Genomic DNA, 14,889 nt, shown 5'->3' on the forward strand with positions numbered 1-14,889 from the left:
GGTGGGGGAGAGAAGAGTGGAAAAGACTTAAGATAACATACTTCTAACTTATTATAATTTATTATATCCTCCTAAATGCGCAAAATGACTTTATTTCCCACTTCGCAGCAGATGTGATTCTCACGTGCAGACAGGCTGACAGCAGCCACACCGTGATCTGAAGCCAACAGTAATTCAAGAACTGAAAACGAATCCGAGAATGGAAGCATCAATGTCTACAGTCAGGTTCTGCTGGTGATGAATTTTATACACTGAAGAGCCAAGGAAGCTGGTAGACCTGCCTAACATCGTGTAGGGCCCCCGCGAGCACGCAGAAGTGCCGCAACACGACGTTGCATGGACTCGACTAATGTCTGAAGTAGTGCTGGAGGAACTGACACCACGAATCCTACAGGGCAAGAGTACGAGGGGGTGGAGATCTCTTCTGAACAGCACGTTGCAAGGTATCCAAGATATGAAACTTCCTGGCAGATTAAAACTGTGTGCCGGACCGAGACTCGAACTCGGGACCTATGCCTTTCGCGGGCAAGTGCTCTACCAACTGAGCTACCCAATCACGACTCACGACCCCTCCTCACAGCTTTAATTCCGCCAGTACCTCGTCTCCAACCTTCCAAACTTCAAGGTTCGCAGGAGAGCTTCTGTGAAGTTTGGAAGGTAGGAGACGAGGTACTGGCGGAATTAAAGCTGTGAGGACGGGGCGTGAGTCGTGGTTGGGTAGCTCAGTTGGTAGAGCACTTGCCCGCTAAAGGCAAGTTTCGGACTGGCACACAGTTTTAATCTACCAGGAAGTTTCATATCAACGCACACTCCGCTGTAGAGTGAAAATTTCATTCTAGAAATGTCCGAGATATGCTCAATAATATTCACGTCTGAGGAGTTTGGTGGCAAGCGGAGGTGTTTAAACTCAGAAGAGTGTTCCTGGAGCCACTCTGTAGCAATTCTGGAAATGTGGGGTGTCGCATTGTTGTGCTGGAATTGCCCAAGTCCACCGGAATGCACACTGGGCATGAATTGATGCAGGTGACCAGACAGGATGATTACGTACATGTCACCTGTCATAGTCTTACCATGGGTCCCATATCACTCCAACTGCACACGCCCCACACCATTACAGAGCCTCTATCACCTTGAACAGTCCCCTGCTGACATGCAGGGTCCATGGATTTATGAGGTTGTCTCCATACCCGTACATGTTCATCCACTGAAGACAATTTGAAACGAGACTTGTCCGACCAGGCAACATGTTTTCAGTGATTGACCGTCCAATGTCGGTGTTGACGGGCCCAGGAGTGACGTAAAGCTTTGTGTCATGCAGTCATCAAGGTTACACGACTGGGCCTTCGGCTCCGAAAGCCCATAGAGATAATGTTTCGTTGAATGGTTCGCACGCTGACACTTGTTGATAGCCCAGCACTGAAATCTGCAACAATTTGCGGAAGGGTTGCACTTCTGTCACGTGCAACAATTCTCTCCAGTTTTCATTGGTCCAGTACTTGTACGATCTTTTTTCCAGCCGCAGCTATGTCGGAGAATTGATGTTAATCGGATTCCTGATATTCACTGTACACTCGTGAAATGGCCATACGGGAAGATCCCCACTTGATCGCTACCTCGGACATCGCTCGTGCGCTGACTATAACACCACGTTCAAACTCACTTTAATCTTGATGATCTGCCATTGTAGCAGCAGTAACCGATCTAACAATTGTGCTAGACACTTGCTATCTTACATATTCGTTGCCGACCGCAGCGCCCTGTTCTGCCTGTTTACATGTCTCTGTATTTGAATACTCATGCCTATACCAGTTTCCTTGGCGCTTCAGTGTAGTAACAAACACATGCTAATGCTCACGTCTGAAGACAGTCAAGTGATAGTTTCACACATTTAATATACACAAGTAGAAACTTCCAACAGTAAACGAAATCACGAGCTGGCAACAAGTGGAATGCAGTAATATTTGAAGTATGAGGTGCGACAATATAGTAATGAGACTGATATATAACAAAAATGTTGCTTACCGTTTTAGTCAAGTTTAGTGTTGTCTCCTTCAAAGTAGTTCCCTTATGATTGCACACACTTTTTGCAGTGGTTCTGCCATTGGTGGTAACATTTCTGGAACTCATCTTCTGTAATATCTTCCGAGACCCTGGTCACAGCTTTTTGGGCATCTTGTGTTTGAAAATAGTGTCCCTTGACCCCCGTTTTGACTCTTGGAAATAGAAAAAAGTCGCACAGAGCAATATCTGGTGAACAGTGTGGCTGTGGTAGTGCTGAAATTTGTTTTGAGGTTAAAAATTTTTGTACTTACAGAGCAGTATGGGATGGCGCATTACCGTGATACAGAATCCAATTATCAGCAATGTTGGCATTGACACGAAGAACTCTTTTCTCAAATTTCTTTGTAGTAGTATTGGTTAACTGTTTGTCCAGGAGGCACCCATTCTTTATGAACAGTTCCCTGGGAATCAAAGAAGCACACAAGCATGCATGGTCGTCCACTGCAGTCTTCATCTTCAACATTCGTTCTGCCTTCACTAAGCATTTTATGCCAGTAAAAAACTCTTGACATAACATCCTCTCCAAAAGCCTTCTGAAGCTTACCGTAAGTTGTGGTCGCGTTTTCACCCAATTTAATGCAAAAAGAAATGGGATAGCGTTGTGCAATATTATGTGGTTCCATTTCCGTGACGAGAGACAGAAACATGTGTTAACTCATTGCAGCACAACTCACGACTGAGCAGTTGCATCGATGTGCCGCTTGGACTAAAGGCAGCTTATAGACCAAGGCAAAGATATTGTGCCTAGCAAGCCTGCAGGGTTGCCACATCTTGCAAAGAAAATCAGTCTCTTTACTTTATTGTCGCATCTCATATGTCATGAATGTAGGTAGCAAAATTGAAAAACTGTGTTGTGCGCGGCGTTGCTGCTGGAACGACTGAAAGATGGATATCGAATTTGTGGAAGATGGCCAGTTTTATTTAAGGATGGGAAAGTAATTTTGGGCAAATACGGAACAGTACACTGTGTCAGTGTGTCGAGAAACTGGTTTTTGGATCTCGGAGAGTGTGCCCTGTCAGATGGAAACTACCCGGAACCATATGTAATGCGCAATTAACCACTAGATGTCACGGCAGGCGGACCCTCCGGTATGAAAGGAGGCGAGAATATTGAGTTGTCTATAATGTAGCACTAACAGCAGAATAGATCGGTCGGGAGAACTCAGTCATTTCGAACGTGGACTGGTCGTTGGATGTCACCCGAGTAACAAATAATTCAGGTACATTTCGAACCTTCTAAAGCTTCGCAAGGTGATGATGTGACTGTCAAGTGCAAACGCACGCAAAGGAGCAAATACATCTAAACCAGGACCAGACAGATCTCACGTACTGACCGACAAGGATCGTCGGGCATAGTGAAGTGTAGTTGTAAAAAACCAGGGGATGAAATCACTCGTAAATTTGATAGTGCTTCCGCCAGTCCAGCTAGCAAAAGAACTGTGTGTAGGGGGTTAAAAAGAATGGGGTACAATTGTCGGGCAGCTCCTGATACAGTGTACTTCTGTAGACTATAATAAGCGACACTTGAGGTAAGGTAAAGAGCGACACCACCGGACAGTGAATTAGTGGAAACAAGTGATCACGCTATAGCCGGTGTTAATCCGATGGAAGTGTCTGGGTTTGCCGAATGTTGAAGAGTATTGCCTGCCATCATGTGTAGCGCCAACAGTCAAGTACAGAGAAGATGGTGTTACAGTACACGGCTGTTTTCGTGGTTATTTTGTGGTCCTCTTATTGCCCTTACGAAAGCGCCAAATGCTGAGTATACGAACACATTTTACAGCAGTGCGTACTGCGTAGAGTAGAGAACAGTTTGGACCTGATTCTTTGTATCGCAATGGGCAATGCATTCTGTCATTAAATAGCATACGTGTGGCAAAGGTTTGTGGACAGTAACAGTCCTGGAATGAACTGACCTGCCCGAGTTCCAATCCCAACCCAGTTGAACAACTTTGGGATGATTTAGAATGTCGACCTCACTCCAAATCCCTTCTCTGGTTTCGGCTCTTGAGGAAGAATGGGCTGCCATGTCTCCACAGACTTTCAGACGCCTCACTGAAAGCGTCCCCAGGAGAGTTCAAGGCCTGAAAAGGCGAAGGGTGAATACACAGCATTTTAATGTCCGCTAATAGGTGTCCGGAAAGCTTTGATCATATAGTGCAGTTACACTGATTGTATATCACGATAGCACTAGAAATAAAAAAGGATGGAGGCAGACGTATGTAGATTTAGTGGTAGTAACATCGATGAGCCGGCCGCTGTGACCGAGCGGTTCTAGGCTCTTCAGTCCGGAACTGCGCTCGCTGCTGCTACAGTTGCAGGTTCGAATCCTGCCGTGGGCATGGATGTGTCTGCCGTCCTCGTGATGACTGGGTGTTGTGTGATGTCCTTAGGTTAGTTAGGTTTAAGTAGTTCTAAGTCTAGGGGACTGATGGCCTCAGCTGTTGAGCTCCGTAGTGCTTAGAGCCATTTGAACCATTTTGAACATCGATGATGATGGTATCAATATCGGCAGTAATAACAGAGACAATAATAGTCACAGTAATTTTTGCTGTGTTTTTAACCATAGTCATGGCGAGTTAACTTAAAGTGAATGTACAGGATTTGGACAAAAATATAGAAATACCGCGAGGAATGCATCCTTGAGCGGAAATGTATATGCTAGCCAAGCCTGCATGTGGCGCTGTTGTATTTCGCCACGAACGGCACCTGAATGCGTTGCAAGTGTCTGTCGTGATGTCAACAGTATTCTGTGTACTGCGAGTGCATTATGACGGTGAGCAAATTGTTGGTGCTTGTATGCTTGTAACCAACCAACCCGAAGTGTTCGGTGTTTCATGACTCACTGACGAATACCTATACCGTATACAGAGAAAGCGTAAAAACATATTTCTCTAAATCATAACGCGAACGAAAGTGTGTGTTGAATAATCGTCGCAGACGGTCATAGAACAACAAAAGAAACAGAACTGTTGACAGAAATTAGTATCTAATGTAGAATACGAAAGGTATGTAAATGGGAAAATAGAGTTACTCAAACGGACAATTTAAATAAAGATGTGGCCCACAGGACTGTGTTAGAATACTTGGAGGGTTGTCCAGAAAGTAATGCACCGCATTTTTTTCTCAGCCGAAAACAATGCTACGAATGCGAAACGTTACGTATGTATGATGTGAAGTTTTCTGAGTGAGCGCGCCAAGTTGCCGCCACTTCTGACGGATAGCGTAGCTGCAGGACAGTTTCAAAATGGCGTCTGTAGGTGATGTAAGTTACAAGCAACGTGCCGTCATTGAATTTTTCACTGCAGAGAAAGAAACTGTGGGGAATATTCGCAAATACTTCTGCAAAGTCTATGGAGCACCTGCTATCGATAGAAGTACAGTTAGTCGCTGGGCACGGAGCGTGAGGTCATCAGAAGACGGTTCGGCGGAGCTCCACCATTTGCAGCGGTCGGGGAGATCATTCACGGCTGTCACACCTTAGGCTTATACGTTGCAGCGAGCTGATACAGTCATTCGCGAGGACAGACGCATTACGACTTCGCAGTCATTTTGAGGAGGATGAGGAGGTGATTCACACAGTGAAGCACTGGCTCCGCCGCCAGGACAAGGATTGGTACCGACAGGGCTCTTGTTTCGGCTGGAGGAAGGCCACAGAACGGGATGGAGATTACGTCGAAAAATGGGGTGTGTGGATAAAACACCATTCTTTCGTGTGTGTAATTCTCATTATGATCAATAAAGAATTGTTGAAGAAAAAAATGCGGTGCATTACTTTCTGGGCAACCGTTGTGCATTCTCGGAGGTCGTACCATGACTGCCGCATATTAGAAAGTACGGATGGAAAATACTACAAAAGGATCCGCGTATGCATCTACTGCCAAAGTTAAAAGCACGTTGAACTTCTGACTGCAAATAAGTCTTTGAAATGAAGGTTATAACTGCTGAACATATTTATGAATACGGCGCCTTTTCTTATAGTTCGCTTCGCTGCTGCGGCTGGGTCTCACTGTACCTAGTATCTGCAAGTGGCAGCTGAAGTGGCTACAAAATCAATCATTGGATCAGTACCAACAACTCATCTCTGTCTGCCTGTAAGTTCAGCTCAGCCAGTGAAAGCCTCTGGTCCCAGACAAGCAGTAGTTTCGAAGACGAGGTCTGCCAGTGAAGCCGAGAAGTAGCTAAGTCGAAATCTGAAAGAAAACTATCTGCAGGATGTTTCCAACAACGAAACGTTTGAGCTAGCTCTGAGTTTTTCGGCGCTGCGTAATTCTGTCTGCAAATTAATTCTTGTGAGTGCCTGTTAGTGAAATCCAGAATAAAATTTTCACTCTGCAGCCGAGGGCGCGCTGGTACGAAACTTCCTGGCACATTAAATCTGTGTGCCGGACCGAGAGTCGAACTCAAGACCTTCGTTTCTCTTGGGCAAGTGCTCTACCGACTGAGCTACCCGAATGTGACTCACAAGTGGTCCTCACACCCTTACTTCCGCCAGTACTTTGTCTCATACCTTCTGAAAACAGTGTTAATCTGCCAGGACGTTTCATTAGCGCACGCTCCACTGCAGGGTAAAAATTTCGTACCGCGCATAGCAGCCGCGCTGCCTACGGCGTCTTGTCGCGGTTCGCGCGGCTGGTCCCGTCGGAGGTTCGAGTCCACCCTCGAACTTGGGTGTATATGTTGTCCTTAGCGTAAGTTAGTTTAAGTTAGATTAAGTAGTGTGTAAGTCTAGGGACCGATGACCTCAGCACTTTGATCCCATAGAAGCTTACCACAAATTTACAAAATTTACAAAAAATTTCTTTCTGGAAATATCCCTCAGGCTGTGGCTAAGTAATGTCTCCGCAGTATCCTTTCTTCCTCGAGTGCTAATCGTGTTACTTTCGCAGGAGAACTTCTCTGAAGGTTGAATGTAGGAGAAGAGTATTGGTGGAAGTAAAGTTGTGAGGATGCGTCGTGAGTCATGCTTGGGTAGCTTAGGCAGTAGAGCGCTTGCCTGTGAAAGCCAAAGGCCTCGAGTTCGAGACTCGTTCCGGCATACAGTTTTACAATGCTAGTAAGTTTACAACCACTGATATGTTGCGGTATCGCGCGCTGTCACCACTACGCCGCACGGGTTCACGTCCAGCACTTAACATTATCCCATGTGACTGTACTGCGAAGCCGCTGCCGGCTTCGAGACAACCTCTTCAGCCAGCGCTGCTATGGAGCCGACTTAATAGGACGCCACAGCACACTCCAGTTTGTCTGTTAGTACTTAATGGCTAATCGAAGCGTTGTCAGTTAGCCTCCCTCAAGGATTCACTTTGGATTGTGCTCTGGCCCTGCTGTTATTCAGGTTTAGTAAAATAATTTACTAAACACAATATGTGCATCTTATTATTTGGCTCTCTGTCGCAGAACCCCATCAACTCCATGGCATCCACCACTAGGACGACCAAACATATATTGCCTTACAAGACACGAGTTTCCCTTCCTTCCTCAAATTTCTAGTGGTTGACTAGTTGAAAAATTTGTTAGTCTGGGGGCTCCAAAATGTGTCTGATTTACTCCCACTGTCTATCTGGCCACTGCAGTTGGATTTCTGTAAGCACAGTCGCACTCTCTACTCCCAGTCTTAGATTATTTATGTGAACCAACAACAGCTGTCCTTACGGTTCAGTAAACATCCGGTTTGGCATCCCCCAGTTGAGTATCGGCGTTTCACCCACTACGGAGAAGTCTCAACCTCCTGCTCTCATTTCACTTCTTGAAAAGTTACTTAACAGCCCACGATGTCGGCAAAGTTTGACTTCCCGCTGTTTCTCTCTACAACAGCGTTTCTTCCAGGACTCTGGCCATTAAACAGAACACACGCCCTGGACACTATTTGCTAAAAACAAATTCAGTCGTCTGGCACGTCCCAGAGATGTACTCTGCGTTGACTGACTCCAGACGCTCAGCGACATGAAGTTTTCTTTTCTTACTCCCACTCAATAAAATAAAGCTCTGGCCGACTTCTACGGGGCTCACGTTTCATGTCACTCAGGGAGGCGAGTGCCATTTCTACGAATGGTGCTAGGACCAGACTACCTTGAGTTTTATAGCCTACAGAACATCCCACATCCTCAGTGGTGCTCAGCCTCCTTCCTTCTCTCACTTGGCTACACGTGTAAATTAGCATAATATATCAAAATCTGAGTAGTTATGTCTGGCAATTCTTTAGACTTTCTAGGCGATCTATTGCCATCTTGTGGTGTCGGGCATTCTGCTGAATATCAGCGTATTTCTTTGCACGATATTTCGACAATGTGACTCGATATCTACGTTAGGTGCTACCTGAGACTGTTCCTCAAGTGCAATGGGTCCAGCGTTCATAGCTACAATCTTTCCCTCCACGGTCAGTTCCAAGCGTTTCGTGTACCGTCCGCTCCTGCTACCGGCGTGCTTTGGCAGTCCCCCATCAATCTGGTGCACCTTTCTGTGCACTGGCGCTCCCTTTTCGGTCTGGTGCGGTTCTAGATGTTTCCTCTGCGGTCTTCTCCCACTAGAAACGTTCTTAAGTATTCCCTCTTTGGTACGGTGCGCCGGACCAAGCGCTGGTGTTTCGTCTCTGGCCCAAAGCACCAGTCTGCACGCTGGCACTCCATTTTCGGCCGGGTGCGGTTCTAGGTGTTTCTTTAGCGATCCGCTTCCGCTAGAAGCGTCCCGTGACGTTCCATCCTCCGTCCGGTGCGCCTGCTGCTATATCTATGGTTCGTTCCCCATATCCACAGCCTCAGTGCTTCTTTTTGTGGACTTCTGTCGCTGTCCTCGTTGAGTTTTCAGCCACTCCCGTACAGGGTCCCAGGCTCTGCCGAGTTAGTACCCAGTGTCAAGATTCATGACGTTTTCTACTGCTTTATCTTTATAGAGTCTCAGGTTTCCAGTAACTGGCGGTCTGTGCCAGAACCGTTGTTTCATCATAATTTATGTAATGATTAAGTTCCAATGCCTAATTTAGTTGCCTTTCTTAGTCGTTTGTGCCTCTAATATTCTTTGCATCTGTATCCACTGTGTTAGTTGTGTGGCCAGTGTACAACATACCACACTGTCGGTGTATATTATACATTCCTGGTTTTCGTAGTCCCAGGTCAGCTGTCATATTTACCAATAGTTCTCTTATTTTGGTAGGCGGACAGAACACACCCTTGACGCTATACTTGAGGAGAATACTGATGATTCTGGCACAAACAGGTGCTGCATAAGAAAGGTATGCCGTAGACTGCCTCATTTTGTTCGTCGTCTAGATCGTTTTGTGGAGCGGGTGGCTGAAGGGCCATCTGAATCTGTTTGGCCGTGTATCCATTGTCGCAGAACACGGAGCGTGTTGACAGTCACTTCATTATCTAGCGACTATTAACTTACACCAATTTAATTTGTCTCTCTGTTATGAGATTTAAGCAAGTTATGGGACGGATCAGTTAAAACGGTCGCGTAACGAAACAAAGCGATAGTGCCGTCTTGATAGCTACATTTTTATGGACTATGCCTTTTTGGCGTATAGAAGACAACAGGTCTCTGCTCTTGTTGTTGTGGTCTTCAGTCCTGAGACTGATTTGATGCAGCTCTCCATGCTACTCTATCCTGTGCAAGTTTCTTCATCTCCCACTACCTACTGCAACCTTCATCCTTCTGAATCTGTTTAGTGTATTCATCTCTTGGTATAACCATACAGTAAAGCTGCATGCCCTCGGGAAAAATTACGGCTGTAGTTTCCCCTTGCTTTCAGCCGTTCGCAGTACCAGCACAGCAAGGCCGTTTTGGTTAGTGTTACAAGGCCAGATCAGTCAATCATCCAGACTGTTGCCCCTGCAACTACTGAAAAGGCTGCTGCCCCTCTTCAGGAACCACACGTTTGTCTGGCCTCTCAACAGATACCCCTCCGTTGTGGTTGCACCTACGGAACGGCTATCTGTATCGCTGAGGCACGGAAGCCTCCCCACCAACGGCAAGGTCCATGGTTCATGGATGATACTTGGATTTCACAAAACCATACGAATAACCATATTCTGCACGATTCCCGCGCGAATGGTGGCTTGAAAGTACCGACAGAAATTTTTGCATGTTGTATATCGGAATCGGTGTTTTGGGTGATGGACGCATTGGCGAAGAATCTGGTACAAATGCAAATAAAAAAATTTCGGCAGTGAGGAATATTATCGGTCCTGTTAAGCCGATCCACCGTAAAATGAGTCTTGGTGGCAGTAAACAGGTCCAAGCACGCTACCGCAAATGGACTCTCTCTTGAACAGATTGCATTCACAGGTCACATGATACAATATTGATATATCAGATGTTACCAAAATTCATGTTATAATTTTGCTAACAAATTTCTCTCTGGAAGTTTCCACGAGGTCCAAAAGGACTCAAATTCACCATCAGTTATGTTTTTCTTTATACAGGCGAAACACTTTGCGGATATTACGTATTTCATATTTTATCTCGAAACATTTTTTATTTTCTCGAGAAAATATGTATCACATGCATCTATAACTCTGAAAATGTTCATGCATTCTATTCGTCCCAAGTATGTAGGTGCTTGTGGATTTTTTCAAAAGTTGAAGTGAAAAAATATTTGTCTCGAAAATTTCTTGTACCTTTTTCATTTTTCTTTTCGTAACAACTCGCAAGAATTTTCTTTTGAAAAGCAGACCATCATATTCTGGACTAAATATAGATAAGTCTAATTTTTCTTTTTTTGCAAAATTTTTGCTAACATTTGAAATTAATCACTAACTGGCAATGCTATAAATAGCTGAGAAGACCTGATCCATCTAGTTTCCTTACAACCATTACAGGGTTAATTTTTTAAATACACTTGTATTATCACACTATAACTTTCACCAGTATGTTATTCGCGTAAAGCAGTTAATATTATGGACAGGCCATCCAATTTCCATTGTAGTTCCCCTAGATCACTTTAGGTCAATGACAGGATGATTGTTTGAACAAGGCTACAATGGCTCTAATGCCCACAGATAGAACGGCTAACTCCTGCGGCCTTTGTTTCTTCTCCTTCGCCACACCAGTGTTTCATATCTACATATAATTAAAATTGTAATAGTAACACCTCATGTTGTCTCAATTATGTATCATCCACGTTTCACTTCAGTAGAAAGCTACAGTCGAGACAAAACTTTCATAAAAGTTTTTTTTTACACTTAAATTCGTAGCCAATGTTAACAAATTTCTCTATTCCAGAAACTTTTTTCTTCCTGTTGCCTCTCTTTCGCTCATAGTCAGTTATATTTTCGCAATCTGGTCTATTACTTTCAGTGTCTTACTTTGTAATATAATTCACTCAGCGCCACTTACTTCATTTCGACAACATTCAGTTATCTTTCTTTCATCAGTGTTGATATTCTTCTTATAACTTCTTTTAAAGGCATTAGCAATTTCGCTAAATTTTCGAAGTTCTGAATTACAATATTAGAATTACAATGTTGTTGGAAACTCTTAAAGTTTTTACTTCACCATTCCGAAATTTAATTCCCTTTCAAAACTTGTCCTCGTTTTCCTTTAAGTGTTGGAATAATTAGACGAGGTACAACATTATCTTTCAATGCGAACATTTTAGGTTAGGCTTTACCGTGACTGTTATTGACATTAAATGAAACAACAAGTTTACTGTTACCAGTCACCGTTTTATTTATTTCCACGACGCGTTTCAAAGGTTTAAACCTCCATCATCAGGTGCATTTGCATTAGTTAGTATGGCAGTTGTGTGTGTGTTGTGTTACGATTTTTTGGAGGAACTTGTGGCACTGCCCAGTGAAGAAACAAGACACTACTTCAGAACATGGTTTTCGATTTCTTCTGACAAAAAATTAAACTGATATCTAATGGTAAACATAAAATAAGTAAAACAGAGTACCTCCAGTGGTCACAGGTTCCTTTCGCTGCCGTAACACATCACATGTATACTGTCACATTTGTAAACAAATATGGCGTCTGGAATCTGCTGGGTGTAAGGTTCGTATAACAGAAGAGAAGACATAATCGCAAAGTATAAAGAATACGCATCGTAGCAACATTATTACATAAAAATTATTTAAAGGATTTGGAGGTGTTTGTTTTGAGGTGTCGAATATAGGTGTGTGTACTTCGGGTGGCATATAAATCCAATTTTTACACGTTAAAACAGCTTAATATTCGTACTCGTTTATACAGTCAGGTGAAATGTTAAAATTGCTTAAACTTCATACTTGTTAATGAGAATCAGGTGAAATGTTACAGACTTTAATTGCAATAATCATATTGGCTACATAAATTATACATAGATGACAATATTTGATTGGGATTAATAGACAGATATGAGAGGCTGGAGGCAGAAGGAGAGGAAAAGACAAAGAGAGAAAGAGGGTGGAAAGAGTGATTGTATGAGAACAAACACTTACATGGTACGGGGCCTTAAGATTAAATGTTACATATGTTAGCTGCCTAAAGGTTGGGGTAAAACATTGGTTAATGCTTTAAAACATGCAGATAGGTATACAATTTGTGCCAGGAGTTGATGTACATATAGTTTCAAGCTGACAAGGGGTACAAGCTGTTGGTGTAATGAATGAGGTGAATCTCTTGTGTTCTTGGCGGCTGTCAATATTTATGGTAGATATTAAGGTGTGTGTGAATGTGTTTGTGTGTGTGTGTGTGTGTGTGTGTGTGTGTATGCATTTTTAAGGATGTAGTCAGTTGCAGAAAACAGGGATGACACTATTGTAAATATTGTTATTTTTGTCATTTAAGATGGATTCCGGTTGTTTTGTTTGGTGTTTGTATATTTGGAGTGTTTCAAGGATGTCTAGTTTTCTACCTTTTGGTTGGATGTGTAGGATGCTAATACTTGTGTTGTTAACATGGTGTTTTGTTTCATGCAGGGGGTGGCTATTGCTGATGTGTGGTATTTTTTGTTTTTTAGTGCTGCCATGTGTTCCTTGAATCTAAACACAAATGATCTGCCGATCTGCATATTTTAAAGCATTAACCAGTGTCTTACCCCAACCTTTAGGCAGCTAATATATGGAACTTGTAATCTTAAGACCCCTTGCCATGTAAATGTTTGCTCTCATACAATCACTCTTTCCACCCTCTCTCTCTCTGTCTTTTCCTCTCCTTCTGCCTGCAGCCTCTCACATCTGTCTATTAACCCCAATCAAATATTGTCATCTATGTATAATTTTACTGCTGTAGCTCGTATGATTATTGCACTTAAATTCTGTAACATTTCACCTGATTCTCATTAACAAGTATTAAGTTTAAGCAATTTTAACATTTCACCTGACTGTATAAACGAGTACGAATATTAAGCTGTTTTAACGTGTCAAAATTGGGTTTATATGCCACCCGAAGTACACACACATATATTCGACACCTCAAAACAAACACCTCCAAATCCTTTAAATAATTTTTCTATAATAATGTTGTTACGATGCACATTCTTTGTACTTTGCGGTTAGTGTTCTGTTATACAAACCTTGCACACAGCAGATTCCAGACGCCATATTTGTTTACAAATGTGACAGTATACATCTGATGTGTTACGACAGCGAAAGGAACCTGTGACCACTGGAGGTACTCTGTTTTACTTATTTTATGTTTACCATTAGATATCAAGTTTAATTTTTTGTCAGAAGAAATCGAAAACCATGTTCTGAAGTAGTGTCTTGTTTCTCCACTAGGCAGTGCCACAAGTTCCTCCAAAAAATCGTAACACAACACACACACAACTGCCATACTAACTAATGCAAATGCACCTGATGATGGAGGTTTAAACCTTTGAAACGCGTCGTGGAAATAAATAAAACGGTGACTGGTAACAGTAAACTTGTTGTTTCATTTAATGTGCAACATTATGTAAAATTAAACTTTGTTTAGCTGTAGCATTGCCATAGTTTACCAACAAGCCTCATACACACTCAGACAAAAAGACGCATCACGAAAGAATTACCTGAATGGGACGGAAATCGGTAGATATGATGAACATGTGCAGACAATTTCAGAAAAATTTACTAAAGAGAAATGGCTTCAAAACTGAGCAAACCAGTAGCGCATTGCTCCACACGTGGCTCTTATACAAGCTGTTATTCGGCTCGGCATTAATTTACAGAGTTCTAGGATGTCCTCTGTGTGTTGTGCCAAATTCTGTCCAACTGACCATTCAGATCAACAAAATCCCTATCTGGTTGGAGGGCGCTGTCCACAATGCTCCAAACGCGCCCAGTTGAGGAGAGGTATTATGATCTTTCTGGCCAAGGTAGAGTGCAGCAAACATGAAGACAAGCCGCAAAAACTCACACAAAAACAACTGGGTGTAGAACATCATCAATGTACCTCTCTGGTATAAGGATGCTACGGATGGAAACCAGAGGGGTCATACTATGAAATGGCACCCCAAGCTACCACTCCTGGATGTGGGATGTATGGCGTGTGACAGTCAGGTTGGTATCCCACTGCTGTCTGGGGCGTCTTCAGACACGTCATCGACCAGGAATCTCAGTCAATAGAGTGCAATTGTCTTCAGTAATGATTCTCGGTTTGAACTGGCCACAATGACCAGCGAAGACGCATCTGGAGAGTCCCCGGACAGAGATGCAGCGTTGCGATACCGACTTGACTGTCGCCCGCCAAAGCTGCCCGACAACGAGGAATGGTGTTTTGGGGTGCCATCGAGTTTGCCAAATACTACCTTGGCTACCAAGGCCGCCGGACCTATCCCCAACTGAGGTCGTTTGGAGCATTATGGACAGAATCTACATCTACATCTTCATACATACTCCGCAATCCACCACACGGTGCGTGGCGGAGGGT

Source organism: Schistocerca americana, chromosome 1 (genome assembly GCF_021461395.2).
Source record: "Schistocerca americana isolate TAMUIC-IGC-003095 chromosome 1, iqSchAmer2.1, whole genome shotgun sequence".
NCBI classification, from domain to species: domain Eukaryota; kingdom Metazoa; phylum Arthropoda; class Insecta; order Orthoptera; family Acrididae; genus Schistocerca; species Schistocerca americana.